General features: G+C 51.8%; 1 pseudogene; it reads left to right on the top strand.

Moving 5' to 3' along the window:
- The first annotated feature begins 437 nt into the window (after positions 1-437).
- LOC115639946 lies at positions 438-1,919 on the top strand (annotated as a pseudogene).
- The last annotated feature ends 13,506 nt before the right edge of the window (positions 1,920-15,425 follow it).

Raw genomic sequence — 15,425 nt, forward strand, 5'->3', positions numbered from 1 at the left:
TCTGGGCTCCCTGCCAGCAGTGGAGGGCTGACCCAGAGAACCCCTGGGCTGCCTGCCGGCGGCGGCGCGCTGACCCGGGGAACTCCTGAGCTGCCTGCCGGCGGCGGCGCACTGACCCGGGGAACCCCTGGGCTGCCTGCCGGCGGCGGCGCGCTGACCCGGGGAAACCCTGGGCTGCTTGCCGGCGGCGGCGCACTGACCCGGGGAACCCCTGGGCTGCCTGCCGGCGGCGGCGCGCTGACCCGGGGAACCCCTGGGCTGCCTGCCGGCGGCGGCGCGCTGACCCGGAGAACCCCTGGGCTGCCTGCCGGTGGCGGCGCGCTGACCCGGGGAACCCCTGGGCTGCCTGCTGGCGGCGGTGCACTGACCCGAAGAACCCCTGGGCTGCCTGCCGGCGGCGGCGCTCTGATCCGGGGAACCCCTGGGCTTCCTGCCAGTGGCAGCACGCTGACCCGGGGAACCCCTGGGCTGCCTGCTGGTGGCGACGCACTGATCCCAGTCTCCATGGAAAAATTGAATCTCTGAATTATGAACCATTATCTAATTCCTACGATAGCACAGAGGGTTTTTATCACAGACTGCCTTTGCTAATGGGTGGACAAACTTCCATGAAGCCTGAGTATGGGAGACCCAGCGAGAAATCTCCTACTCCCAAACAGGAATTTCATCAGCCTTCCTTACCCATGCAGCAGTTCCATCCCTTGCCTGTGCCAGGAAATCACACGGATTGTGGATGTGTGTGTGAATCTTCAGATTTGACTCCATTGAACGGGTTTTATGTTTATTATGGCCAAAGTGGATACAGTGGCTACTCTCACTGCTCGGTTTACCCTAAGGACGAGCTTTCGCAGTCTACGTGTGAGGGGCTCTTGGTATCTCCAACTTCCTTACCATCAGGTACTCCTTTCCAGCCACTTCACTGGTGTGACTCTCCATACTGTTGTGGAGGAGGAACAGCTGTTAACAGTTACAGCCTTTGTGGAGTTATGCATGTGCCGGAGAGCAGGATTAGCAGTGTGCATACAGGACGGAACAGCTACCCCTACAAAATGCCTTTTGCAGCAGAAAGTTGCAAATCTCTGTGGCAGGACACCCTGCATCACCTGCCCACCCACTCTCAGGATGCCCTGTGTCTAATGTGAAACCAGCTGCAGAACCAGTTTCTCACTTGCTGACTCCCAACTCGGAACCCCAGACCATGGCCCGAGAGAGTCCACAGAACTCCAAGTGCCCCAGTGGCTCCAAATCTGGTCTTTGAAATACTATGAGTTGTTTACATGCCTGTGATAGCAAAGCAGCAGGAGGTCACTCTCATCCAAAGCAGCTCAGTGCATCAGCAGGAGGAGAGCAACCAACTGCTGGATATCCGTGGGTGCAGCCTGCGAAAAGGCTGTGTATGTTGTGAATGAGCCAGAGCCAGCTGTTCGTAAGAGCTACAAGGCCGTGGAGATGGGGAAATTATCTGGGTACGAGATACGGTCCTTTTGAAATAAGGACCACGAAAGAAATCTATGCCTTATGTGGCAAAGATATCGACGCTGTGGGAAGACCTGAAAACAGGAACGCTAATGATGAGTCTCCTGTGGTATTACAGACCAGAGCACACTCAGGGAGGTTGCAATCCCAGCATGCATCAGAATGAGATCTTTGCATCCCGACATCAGGATGAAAACAGTATTGCCTGCATTGAGGAAAAGTGCTATGTTCTGACCTTTGCAGAGTACTGCAGATTCTGTGCCTTGGCAAAGCATCCTGTCGAGGGGATCCCAGGCAAGAAAACAATGATGGTTCCTCTGTCAGAAGACTATTCCACACCTCTACATCACAAAATCCCAGAGGAAACTGATCCTGATCTGGTTTTTCTCTGCCGCCATGTCAATGATTTTCAACATGGGTGCATCTTGAAGAATCCGCAGTAACAAAACTCTTCAGTCTAGCTATGGTGATGACAAGTGGCACCAAAGAGGTAGTGGCAGGTTGACCGTCTGGGACATCCATGCATGCTCAGAAACTTTTTTAGTACTGCTTGCACGCCAGAAGGGGCAACTCCTGCAATGGCTGGTGAGTCCTATGGCAGGGGAGGGCACTCAGCCGCCGAGCTGGGGATTATGTAAGATGAGCCCGGCGAATGACCCAGACGCCTTCCTGGGGACTTTTGAGCAGGTAGCCATAGATGCCAGGTGGGAGAGGGCAACCTGGACCCTCCGACCCGCTCCTTATTTGACTGGGAGGCTCAAGCAGCGTATATGGCATTGGGGGAGGAGCAAGACAGACATTCTGAGGCCGTAAGAGCAGCAGTTCTGAATCGAGTCGGCCTGTTGGCAGAGCGGTACCGGCAGAAGTTCCGGTCGGCCTGGTGGACATCAGTAATACAGCCCCGGGCGTTACCCAGAGGCTACGGGACTAGGCCACGTGCTGGCTGAGGCCAGAAGCCAGAGCCGTCCTCAGCCATAGGCAGAACAGGTAGTCGCTTAGGGCACCATGAGGTCTGAGGGCACCACTCTGCCGGGAGCCTGGACAGACGGAAGCAGTGGAGCATGTAAGAGCAGGGCTGCTGGGTGCTAGAGAGACTTGAATGCAGCACAGGCTGAGGAGGGGACTGGCTGCTGGGGTCTCAGGGAAGGGGTGGGGGAAAGCGTGAGGTGAGGCAGGCTCGGTAGCTCTGGCACCAGTATCTTTTGTTGTACCCCATAACATCATTCTTCTTCCCCCTGCCCCATGGAGCACCCCTTCCTTTCTCCCTCCCCCCCCAAGGAGCACCCCCGTCTCTTTCCCCCCTCCCCTCCATCAGGGCTCAGTTGGGTGAGATGCTGCGCGGAGGGGTGGGGGAAGGCGACTGGCTGGCTTCCTGCTGAGGAGTGAAAGTAACTCACTTCCTCGGCAGGCAGCCAGGACTGGAATGGTCACACAGGGCTGGGCTGGGGATAGCCAGATAGTATGTGCGAAAAATCAGGATGGGAGTTGGGGCAGGGTGAGCAGATGTCCCACTTTTATAGGGACAGTCCCAATATTGGGTCTCTCTTAATATAGGCTTCTATTACCCATGTAAACGTCTGCTGTTGTGGTTCGCCCTCTCTGGGGCGGCTGGGAGCCAGGCCACTTCACTACCCGAGTTCAGTGTGCTGTTGAGTTAGCCTGGTGGTCAAGAAATGGACAGGAGCTCAGGCCCTCAGGCAGGGGCTGAGCCGATAGTCTCATCTTGGAGGCCCAGGCCCTAGGTCAGGGTGGGGCAACAAACAATCGTTCAGGGCTCAGACGCTCAGGCAGGTGCTGAGCGAACAGTTCAGTATAAGCCCAGGCTCCTGGGCCTGAGTGTCAGGGCAAGGGGGAGACAGCCACCTGTGACTGGGGTAGCAGGGGGAACGCAGGCCCACCCACTCCTCTGCATCCCAGCCCAGGGTCCTAGCAGCATCAGGCAGCCTGCTGCTGTGTCAGTGGGGATTCTGGCTGCAAAACACTGACATTGGCTCTGAGTGTGTTGCAGCCAGACTAGGGTCGGCTGCCCCTGGGCTACTTCCGACCTCCCCCTCTACCAGTACCTCTGTCTTGGTGCCATCCTCCGGCGGCCAGGCAGCTTCTGAGCCCTGAGGCTGGGCTTTTGTACTTCCTGTCCTGCTCCTTGACCTCTGGGGGGCGGGTGCCGGTTCCAGTGACTCTGCCCACTTTGGCATCCGTAAGGTCTTGTCCCTCTCTGGGGTGGCAGGGAGACAGGCCACCTCATTACAAACCCACACGCCTGTCCTGATTTTTCACACTTGCTGTCTGGTCACCCTAGATGGGGGTAACTGGTGCCTATATAAGACAAAGCCTAAATATCAGGACTGGCTTATAAAATCAGGACATCTGGATCTGGTCACCCTAGCTGGGCAGCGCGTCTCTACCCCGGGCTGGCAGCGATCCATTTCAACCGGGGGGAGCTGCACAGGGCAGGGAGAGCTGCTGCGGCTCCATTGGTGCCTCGTCCCTGAGATCAGATGCTGTGCTAACTTCACCATGATCCGTTGGGCTGGTGGTGGTGCCCATTGGCGTGTGATCGGACCTGAGAGTTTGCTGCTGCTGTTGCCACTCTGCACCCCAAGAGCTGGATTTTGGGGTCCTGCAGTTTTCCACCTATCTCCTCCTCTACTGCAGCTGTTGGACCAGCTGGCTGGGGGGTGAGCCAAACATGAAAGCAGTACTGAGTTGCCATTTAGATTGTCATTTAACAACTTTGTTTGCTAAAAAAGCTTGCTAACAATCTTGAATTCAATTTCAATTTTTTTTTAAAACAAAATCAGTATCTTAGCCAAAAACAGAAAATTAAGTTCTTGACAATTATGTGTCACAAGTTTGATATGGGGAAGGGAGTGAGTCAGTTTTCATCAGAGAAACAAAAAATGTTGACTGACTTTCCTATAGCCCTGTTACTGCTAAATAGAGCCCTCCAACAACTGTAATATGCTCATCTCCTTACTAGTGTATAAAGCAGGGGTCAGAAACCTACGGCACATGTGCCAAAGGTGGCATGCGAGCTGATTTTTGATGGCACACAGTGGTGGGCTGAGTGGCTCAGCCTGCCGCCGCTCTGGGGTTCCGGCTGCCGCCCCATTGCCAGCCAGGGTCCTGGCCGCCGGCCCCACTCAGTGCCTGCTGCAGGCCTGGAAACCCCAAAGGAACCCCAGGCTGGCAGCGAGCTGAGCAGGCTGGCAGCTGAGACCCCAGCTGAGCCACTCAACCCGCTGTCAGCCTGGGGTTCCATTCACTCAACTGGCAGCAGGCTGAGTGAGACAGGTGGCCAGGATCTGAGACTGGCAGCGGGCTGAGCGGCTCAGGCTGCTGCTGGTATGGGGTTCCATCCGCCAGCTCCTGCCAGCCAGCATCCTGGCCGCTGGTGCCCTTCAGCCCGCTAACAGCCCAGGGTTCTGCTCACCCAGGCCAGCAGGAGGCTGAATGGGGCCGGTGACTGGGACCCCGACTGGGAAGGGGCTGGAAGTCGGAACCCCAGAGTGGCAGCAGGGTGAGTGCTGCTGGCACCCCAGACTGGCAGCAGACTGAGGCACTCAGCACCCCGCCGGCCCTCTTCAGCCCAGCACTGGCCCGCTCAGCCCGCTTCCGGCTGAGTGAATGGAACCCCGGATCAGCAGTGGGCTGAGCAGGGTCAGCGGCTGGATGGCAGACCGGCAGTGGGCTGAGCGGGGCTGGCGGCTGAAACCTCAGACAAGGATCCCAGGCAGGGATCACACTAAATTGATAAGATCTGCATTTTAATTTTATTTTAAATGAAGCTTAAATATTTTAAAAACCTTATTTACTTTAAACACAACAATAGTTTATTTATATAATATAGACAGAGAGATACCTTCTACAAACATTAACATGTATTTGTAGCAGGGTGCTGGTGCAAAGGCACCTAATTAGCTCCTGCTCAGCCAGCCCCAATCAGGAGAAATAGATTGGGGCTGGGGAGAAGTCTGGTGCCTGGCCGTTAGAACTGGCTGCACCTGCGGGCCTAAGGGTTGAAGGCAAAAAAGGCTGGCTGGCAGCCAGAAGAAGGGGGGTGATGGCCAGGGGAAGGTCAGTCTCTAGGCTGAGGGCAGACTCTGGGTGGAAGAGGAGACTGTAAGGCCTGATCTGTATATAGCATATCACTGGTGGTGGGAGAACACGTGTAAATAAAGCCACGGATGCTGCAGAAGAAGCAGCCTCTCTGTGCTTTATTGGGGCAGCCAGTGGGCCTCAGGAAGAGGGGCGGACGGAGGACCTGTTACAAGTGGGGGCTTGTCTGGGGTCTAGTGCCAAAGACACAGTTTGGCGACCCAGGAATGGAGAGCACCCTGCAGTAGCTCACCGAGCAACAGACAGAAATGCAGAAGGCACTTCAGTCCTTCCAGCAGTCCCAGCAGGTGGAGAGGCAGGCTCTACTCGCTTGGCAGGCAGAGCAGCAGAAGGCCCTATAGGACTTCATCAAGGAGCAGTTGAGCGTGCAGCAGCAGCAGCTCCTGCACAAGCTGGTGAGTCCTGCTGGGGGAGCAGGTATCCAGGCCTCAGCCTCTGTAAGATGGCTCCAGCTGATGACCCCGATGCCTTTTTGGGTACCTTTCAGCAGGTGGCCCTGGGCGTGGGATGGGACTGGACAATCTGGGCCCAATGGCTGGCCCCCTATCTCACTGGGGAGGCACAGGCCGCATATATGGCCCTGACAGATGCCCAAGCCAGGGACTATGATGCAGTGAAGGCAGCGATTTTGGACCGCCTCGGGCTTTCGGCCGAGATGTATTGGCAAAAGTTTCGGGCAGCCTGATGGGCAGGGCGCATGTGACCACGGGCCTTTGCTCAAAAATTAACAGACTGGGTAACATGGTGGTTGAGGCTCGATGCCCACACCGTGGGACAGTTAATGGATCAAGTGATCTTGAACAGTTTATACAATGCCTCCCTGACAGTGTGTGGGTTTGGGTATGGCGACATCAGCCGGCCACCCTAGAAGCCGCCGTGTAGAGAAAGGAGGAATATGCAGAGGCTGACTTCCCACCGAGGTAGCATCGAGCTCCGCGGGACACAGAGGGGTGCAGTAAACCCTCTGAGCACGTCGGAGTGAAGCCGGTAGACAGGCGAAGGGAGGAGCCCAAGGGGCACCTAGCCGCCCGGGGCAGATTCTATGCTGGCAGTGTGGACAGCTAGGACATAACTCCAAGCTCCTCTCCACAGTGCCAAGAGGGTTCAAAAGGAATTGGCTGATATCACCTTAGATCCATCTCCCAATTGCAGCGCTGGCCCCAAAGGCGATAACATCTATGAATGGAGATCAACTATACTAGGATCTCCAGGCTCCACTTTTCTTCTTTGATATCACATTGACACCAGAACATCCCTTCAAGCCTCCAAAGGTTACGGTTCAGACAAGAATCTATCACTGTCATATTAACAGCCAGGGAATGACCTGCCTTGACATTTTAAAAGACAACTGGAGTCCAGCACGAACTATTTCTAAAGTTCTCCTTCCACCTGCTGCCTTCTTACAGGCAGCAACCCTGCTGATCCCCTGGTTGGAAGTATTGCCAGTCAGTATATGATTAACAGAGCAGAGCAGAGCAAGACAGAACAGCCAGACGGGACCAAACGATATGCTCCATAAAATGGATTTTTGTCCAACTCTTGCATTATTTGTCTGTGATGGAAAGAGCTGCTTATTGGTTTTGAAGTGGAGGGAGGGAGGATGCTGGTAAAGAGGAGGGTATTTCTAGAAAAGATTTTATTCAGTCTTTTATTTCCTAAGATGTGGTTGTTGTAACTTAAGGTATCTTGCTACAGTAGACAGATAGAATTGCAAAGAGCATATTGTAAGACTGTCATTAGTTCAGCAATATTAGCTCACATAAAGTACCAGGAAGAATGGAAACCTAGCCTTTGTTTTGGTTCAGTTGCTTGCGATATGTAAAAGATAAAACAGCTTAATTTTGTACAGGTACGCCTGTTGACGTTGATGTAAAAGTCCTTTCAAGACTCTACACACTATGGGTTTGGTTTTTGTAAAAGATGTTGGGATACTTTCCCCCCTTGGGAGGGTGTGCTGATATTTAACAATTCCTTTTCAAAGACTCATCTCATATAAAGAATAAGAGTAGAATACAGTTAGTAAGAGAAATTTTCGTTTTAGAGGCCTAATTGGTGTTTCTCTGTTCTTTGCTGAAAATTGTCGAATGAATCTCTGTAACAAGCACAAGGCCAAAATCCCAGTTATCTAAGGCCTGGAGAAGGATTGAATATGCAAGGAACCAGTAAGAATGTTAAGGGACAGAAAGTCTTTACCAAGGGATGATAGGAACTTTGGGGAAACAATGATGTTTTCTTAAGTCATAGCCACTGATCCTCTCCTCCCTTGATATCTTGACTGTGCCTATGCAAATCTTGCAGGAATGTCTTTTAGCAATGAAAAGCACAGTCTATAAAGGTCAGGCTAGGCAGTCATTGTCTTTCTAGGTGGTGGGTAACTTTGAGGGTTAACAGAAGAGACCTAGAGATTTGGCCAAGAAAAGGCCACTCCTAGAGGAAGCATAAATGGAGTGGAGGAGGAGGAGGAAACCAGACATGCCAGACTTGCTTTAGGGAACAGAACCAGATCCCCGTCCCCTCTTCTGCTACAATCACCGCTTCATTGCTATTCCTTTCATCAGCCGGGGGGCTGTGGAAACATTCATCTACTCTTCACAGGACTTCACAGACCCCAAATGGAGACAACAAGCATAGCAGTGAGAGAGTGTAGCTCTCAGCTATGTCTCCCTGTGCGTCACTCATCGGAAGTTTTGGAGGTGGAGTCTCCCCAGCTTCCCTCTTTTCTCTAAGCTGCAGGAGTCCTGGGCCAAGATCTTTCTATCCTCCAGAAGCTTAGAGAGATGGTGCCGGGCCTCGTTAGTACTAACCAGAACCTCCATTTCATTTTCAAGCCAACTCTGGAGAAAGACAGGAGATGATAAACCAGGAGTGGCCAAACTGCGGCCCACATCTGGCCCACCAGCTGTTTAAATCTGGTCCTTGAGCTCCCACTGGCGAGCGGGGTCACGGGCCACTCCATGCAGCTCGCGGAAGCAGCAGCATGTGCCGCCTCTGTCTCTTATGCATAGGGGCAGCCGGGAGCTCTGCTCCACATGCTGCCCCCGCCCCACGCGCTGCCACCACAGCTCCCATTGGCCGGGAACCACAGCCATGGGGAGCAGCAGGGGCGGCACCTGTGGACAGGGCAATGCACAGCAGATCTGCCTGGATACACCTCCATGAAGGAGCTGGAGGGGGACATGCCACTGCTTCCGAGAGCTGCTTGAGGTAAGTGCTGCCTGGGACCTGCACCCCTGGGCGACCCCCATGCCTCAGCCCCCTGCCCCAGCCCTGATCCCTCTCCCTCTCAACCCCTTGGTCCCAGCCCAGAGCAGCCTCCTACACCCCAAACACCTCATTGCTAGCCCCACCCCAAAGCCTGCATCCCCAGTCGGAGCCTTCATCCCACCCTGCACTCCCTCCGCCCCAGCCCAGAGCCCCCTCCCACATGCTTAACTCCTTCTTTCTGGCCCCACCCTGGAGCCAACACCTCCAACCAGAGCCTTGGCTCCTTCCCACACTCCAACCCCAATTTTGTTAGAAATTGTATGGCTGGCCATGAATGCTATACCCAAAAAGTTTGCCTACTCCTGTAATAAATTCTACTGGACATCGCAACAGTGGGTCTTCGGCCACCCACTTCCTCCTCTGAACTCTCCTCCATGTCTAGGGGCAAATAAACTATGTTGCCTCTATTTACTTCTATACAGGACAGGAAATTCCATAGCCCTCCCCAGTTTTACACCCATCTAACCCAGCCTCCATCAGTGGGCTAGTCAGGCAACCTTTGTGCTAGCTCATTATTCAAAGGGGTGCATCAGGCAGGGCACCACCATGCTGACACCCACTTTTACTCAACCAGCAGCTCCTTCCATTCCTTGGAGTGGGCTCTCTTTCCATTTATCCACTACTTCACGCTCTTAGCAGCTTGTTAGCAGCTGCAGCCTGCAAAAAACCCACCCCACATACAATCCTTTCCCCTCCCTGCATCCCTAGCACAGTGGAAACCGTTCGGCTGCTTAGCTTAATGTGATTCACAACTCTGGATGCAGGACTCCAGGCTGCTGAAAGCCAGTCAGGAAGCATCTGCACTGTGACATGCTAACCGAAAACATGGTTGCTCTAAGCTTTAGCTGTGGAGTAGTACATCTACATTTATAAGAATCCAGTCTTCCTTCACTGACCACTCGGAGAGCAGATCCAGATGGCATGGCCTTGCACGCAAGGCAGTATTAAGCAGGAAGGAAACGGCTGCCTGACCTGCTTTTGGAATTACTGATGCCAATAGCCTCTGGAGGAGGAAACCCCTTAACTAGGGTCATAGCCATATTACAAGCCTCTTGGTTTACCTTTCAAGTGCAGCCAAACTGTCTCCAGAATACACCCACTGCAGGGGTGTACCAGAACCAGAGCTCTCAGTTTAAAAGCATTTTTCTGTCAAAGCATTTCTAGTTCTAGACCTTATGGTTGAAGTAAACCTTCAAGAAATGGACCCAGAGCAAACTCTCTTCTCATGTCTGCAAACAGCCAGAGACAAGTTCTGCACAGTGTTAACTCCATCCACTCATGCCAATGAGAAGTCTGAAGCCTAATGTCAATCTCTTAAACATTAGCCATCTCATTGGTGATCAGTTTAGCAGATCCAGCTGGTGTGCTCAGCCATCATTGTTGGAACAGGTGGTAGACTCTAGGGCACGCAGTGCAATCAAGAATTACTGCGTTAAAGACGTAGGGAACCATCTTGATTTACAGACGTGGAAACTAAGTTATAACAAAGTCAAAAAAGCCCAAGGCTTGGATTGAATGAGTGGCATGGTCACGTTTGACTCCCAGGCCTATGCTTATACTATAAGAGCCTCCTATGCATGCCATCATTAGCGGCGCTAGTCACAGAACTACAATTACAGGAGTCTTGTAACCAGTGATGAGCTGCCAAAATCTTAATAACCAGTTCCCTATAAAAAGTTCTGATTTAAGGAGAGGGCGGGAGGAGACATACTCGTGGGGCTGGGGGCCCCTGCAGGGCCTGGGCCAATTGCCCCACTTGCCCCCTCCTCTCCCTTCTGTCCAGCCCTGGAGCTTGCAGCACCCCACCCACCCACACACACACACCTTGCCGGGCCACTCAAAAAGCGGCAGCAGGACAACTGCAGAGCTCGGCTGGCCATGCTGCAGCTGGGGGGAAGCGAGGGAGGGGCTGGGGGAGCCCCAGCCTCCCCAGCTGGGAATCCTGGGAGCAACACGATGGTCCAGCCCATGGACTGGAGTTCTTTGCTCACCTCCTGGCCCTTTAACAACTGCTTCTCCACACATGTCTAATTTTAGCAACTGGTTCATGGGAACCGGTGGGAACTGGCTCCAGCTCACCACTGCTTGTAACACAGGGCGATGCCAACCCAATCAAATGGAAGCTTTCACTATCTTCTTGCTGGAAGTTGCTCCATTAGACGGAGCTCAGAGGCTGCATATGGTAGTGTTAATTACCCGAATCTCCTGGTTCGGGTTTGGACACTGTGCGCTCTGTAGATTCTTTCAGCTTCAAGAGTTTTGACTGTTCATTCAATTTCTTCTTTAGCTCATTCATTTGCCCTTCCAACTCCTGGAGCCTTTTCCTGCGTCGTTCACTCAGCTTGCAAGAATCACCCTAGAAATATATGCCTAGTAGTGCTGTTCTCGAGGAACTGACTCCCCTTCTCCTTACTGTGAAACCAGACCCAGAATCGCCATCCCTCACTCAACCCAGGGCCTGCCCATTGTATAAAGCAGGGTTTAGAAGCTCAGGCTGTGCTTCTCAGCAACTCAATCAATCCAAAGGGAAGGGTGGAGGGGAGATGCACACTAGGAATCTATTTCCTAGGGTGTAAGTAGAATGGTTGACCCTCAGCAAGCTAAGAACAGCTCAGCCATGAGGCCAGTTCCCTTCAGGTGAACAAGAGCCAATTGCAGTACAACCACAACTTGAAACTCCCAAAGAGACAGACAGCAGCTAGCCCAGACCCCAGGTTAAATGACTCAAGCTTGCAGGGTTAACACGATGGAGCTAAAACCAACAGTGAAGACATTCAGGCTCGGACTGGAGCCTAGGCTCTGAGAGCCTCCTTCTTCACCCGTTTTCAGAGCCCGGGCTCCAGTCCAAGCCCAAATGTCTTCACTGCTATTTTAGCTCCATAGCGCAAGTCTCACTCACTGGATCCAGGCTCTCAGTCTCATCGCTGCAGCTTTTGGGGTTTTTTTTGGCAGTGCAGACATACCAGTAGAGTCTGGAACTAGAATGCAGGACACTCCTAGTTAATCAAAATTTCCCTTGATCTGAAACTTCTAGCTATCTGAATCCACAGCGCATCCCCCCAGTAGCCCACTAATAACGTCTCAATTAACCTCTTAAGTCTACGTAATATTCAGCAATGAACATAATTCATACTACACCAATGCATCAATATACCCATTCACAATCCGGTCCCATGGCTGCAGCACTGTATCCAGTTCGAAAGTGCAGCCCGTAACTTGTTATATCCACAGCAGCACCTCGTGCGAGCCCGCATCTCCCATCACGGAGCCCTGCATCCCCGGACATGACCCCTCCTAGGGACCATTAATGCAGGAATTTCCCTGACACTGGAATCATCACCGAGGGGCTGTGTCTGCCCATAGCCCAGGGCAGGCAACATATGCAGGAGAGGGGCTGACACACAGAGCTCACTGGCTCATAGCCCAGAATGACAACAGTAGTCACTTGGGTAAAGCAGCTTCCCAGAGTGACTTCAGCCTGCAACTCCCACTGTATCCAGACCTTTGCCTCCCAGTCCAAAGCTAGAACCCAGATCAAAAGAGTACTTCTGTTTATCTGACTGGCTGATTAGCCAGAAGTTTCAGCCCGTCCCCAAGCCATCTGGAAAAACAGGAGTAGACTCTAATTCTAGTCTTATCGCTAGCCTCTTTTATCAGCAGATGGCAAAGCACTACAAAGATAAACAAGTCCTTCCCAACAAATCAAATCAAGTACGCATTATTCTTGTTTTATTGATGGGAAACCGAGGCACCGAGAAGGGCAAGAACTAGCCAAGATCAGAGTCTGCAGCCAGGCTAAGAATGATTCTTTGGCTCCCTGTTCTGGGTGTTCTGCCTCAAGGGCCTCCCCGTCCTCATCGCAACTCCTAGCAGGATGCGCTAGGTCAGAATAGATTCTCTACAAGAGAAACTGAAAATTTACTCATTCAGAGTTGAAGGTATTTCCCCCCTCACACTCTATGCCAGCCTGTAGAGTAAAAACCTGATACAGCAGGCCCCTTCCTAGCGCCCAGCGTGAACCCTTCCACAGCCTCAAAACACATTCATTGTCTCAATGAAGTAGCTAAGTTTTGACAAGAGATTCCCCAGAGCTGTCACTGTCTGGTAAGGGTGTGAATGGAATTCTCTACCTTGGGTCATTGTGTAGTGTGGTGATAAAAACTACACCCAGCACCTGAAGAGTGCTGAGCCAGCAGATTCATCACCTGGGACATTAGTCATGAAGCACACAAGCCCATTCAGTGCAACAGTTTGGAATTTAGGATTTGCTGTTTTATTCCAGTTATCAGTATGTGCAGCAGTGGCCAGCAGGGCTTTATTTGCCAGCCCAAGTGCTGCTGATTAGAGAAACGAGCCTCTGCTGGAACCAATTTACTTGGCCTTCCTAGCCAGCCTTGCTTTGCCTGGTTAACATCCTTTGCAGTGTGAGGTGCAAGGATCAGCTCTTCCTTCTCTTTTCACAGGCTGCTGACCTCTGACTCTAGGCCCTTGATATTAGTCTAGGAAGGAGACAGCAGCAGAGAGCGTCAGGTTGCAAGTCTCAAAATCCCAACGGCTAGGGACAAAGCTAGATAAGGCCTAGGGGAGCCACGGTTCCTTTCAAGAGGTTGGACTACTGCACTGTTGTCAGATGGATCAGAAGACTTCCCCATGCAGCAGCTGTAGGAGCCAGACCAATATACACCTGTAGTTAGCCTGTTAGCCTGGCAACCAGATTTTGATCAGTAAGTCAATTCCGGCACTAATAGGAGAGAGGAAGCCATGGCAGCAGTGACCGAGTTCCATGGAGGCTAAGCAGTGCCACAGCAGAAGGACAAACCTGAAGAGTGAGTTGGAAGACTGGGATTACATGGCACAGTCAGTGGCCAGTGTCCTGATCAGAAGCAGAAAGGATGGTCTGCTTCGGAGACCCATGCGCATTTAGTCACCGTAGTTCTGCCACCTGTGGGCAACTACAGCAAGACGACTACCATGGTAGGAAGTAACTATAAATGCCAACCACATGGGATTAGGGGATGGGAAAGATACAGGTACTGAGTGAATGAGAATATTTACATAGTCAAAATCTGCAGGATATCACGCTCCCCACTACTTACAGCATCAGATTCTTGCTCAGAGTTTGCCATCAAGTTAAAAATCACTTAGAAAACTTAGATGCCTGCAAGTCACAAGGGCGTGATGAAATGAATCCTAGACTACTCAAGGAGCTAATAAAGTAGGTATCTGAGCCTCTAGCTATTATCTTTGGAAAATCATGGGAGACAGGAGAGATTCCAGACGACTGGAAAAGGGTGAACATAGTGCCTATTTATAACAAGGGCAATACAAACAACCCAGGCAACTACAGACGAGTTAGTTTAACTTCTGTGCCAGGAAAGATAATGTAGCAAGTAATTAAGGAAATCATCTGCAAACACTTGGAAGGTGGTAAGGTGATAGGGAGTAGCCAGCATGGATTTGTAAAGAACAAATCGTGTCAAATCAATTTGACAGCTTTCTTTGATAGGAGAACGAGTCTTGTGGATAAGGGAGAAGCAGTGGATGTTGTGTACCTAGAATTTAGTAAGGCATGGTTCCCAATCCTGCTGGAATGGTATAACAAGTGGGGTTCCGCAGGGGTCTGTTTTGGGACCGGCTCTGTTCAATATCTTCATCAACGACTTAGATATTGGCAGAGAAAGTAGCTTATTAAGTTTGCAGATGGTACCAAACTGGGAGGGATTGCAACTGCTTTGGAGGACAGGGTCATAATTCAAAATGATCTGGACAAATTGGAGAAATGGTCTGAGGTAAATGGGATGGGATGAAGGAGAAATAGGATGAAGTTTAACAAAGACAAATGCAAAGTGCTCCACTCAGGAAGGAAAAATCAGTTTCACACATACAGAATGGGAAGAGACTGTCTAGGAAGGAGTACGGCAGAAAGGGATCTAAGGGTTACAGTGGACCACAAGCTAAAAATGAGTCAACAGTCTGATGCTGTTGCAAAAAAAGGAAACGTGATTCTGGGATGAATGAACAGGTGTGTTGTGAGCAAGACACGAGAAGTCATTCTTCTGCTCTACTCTGTGCTGGTCAGGCCTCAACTGCAGTATTGTGTCCAGTTCTGGGCACCGCATTTCAAGAAAGATGTGGAGAAAATGGAAACGGTCCACAGAAGAGCAACAAGAATGATTAAAGGTCTTGAGAATATGACCTATGAAGGAAGGCTGAAAGAATTGGGTTTGTTTAGCTTGGAAGAGAGAGGGGACATGAAAGCAGTCTTCAGGTATCTAAATGGGCGTCATAAGGAGGAGAGAGAAATCTTGTCCATCTTAGCCTCTCAGGACTGTGCCAGGAAATCCAACCCCTCATGCACACACCGAGGGGCAGTAACAAAGTCCCAGCCTGTAGTTTCAGGTTCCTTGTGTTGCGCAGCCTGTCTGGGAGTGGGGTGCATGATGCTTCCCCCTATGGTGAATGACCTGCTCCCAAGATGTAGGGTGACCCAGCTCAAGAGAATGCCACATCCCTTTCCTGAAGGAGGAGCTGCAGGAGCCTGGCCGGTGCAGGACACAGGAAGGGGG

The sequence above is a fragment of the Gopherus evgoodei genome, unplaced genomic scaffold (genome assembly GCF_007399415.2).
Source record: "Gopherus evgoodei ecotype Sinaloan lineage unplaced genomic scaffold, rGopEvg1_v1.p scaffold_156_arrow_ctg1, whole genome shotgun sequence".
NCBI classification, from domain to species: Eukaryota; Metazoa; Chordata; order Testudines; family Testudinidae; genus Gopherus; species Gopherus evgoodei.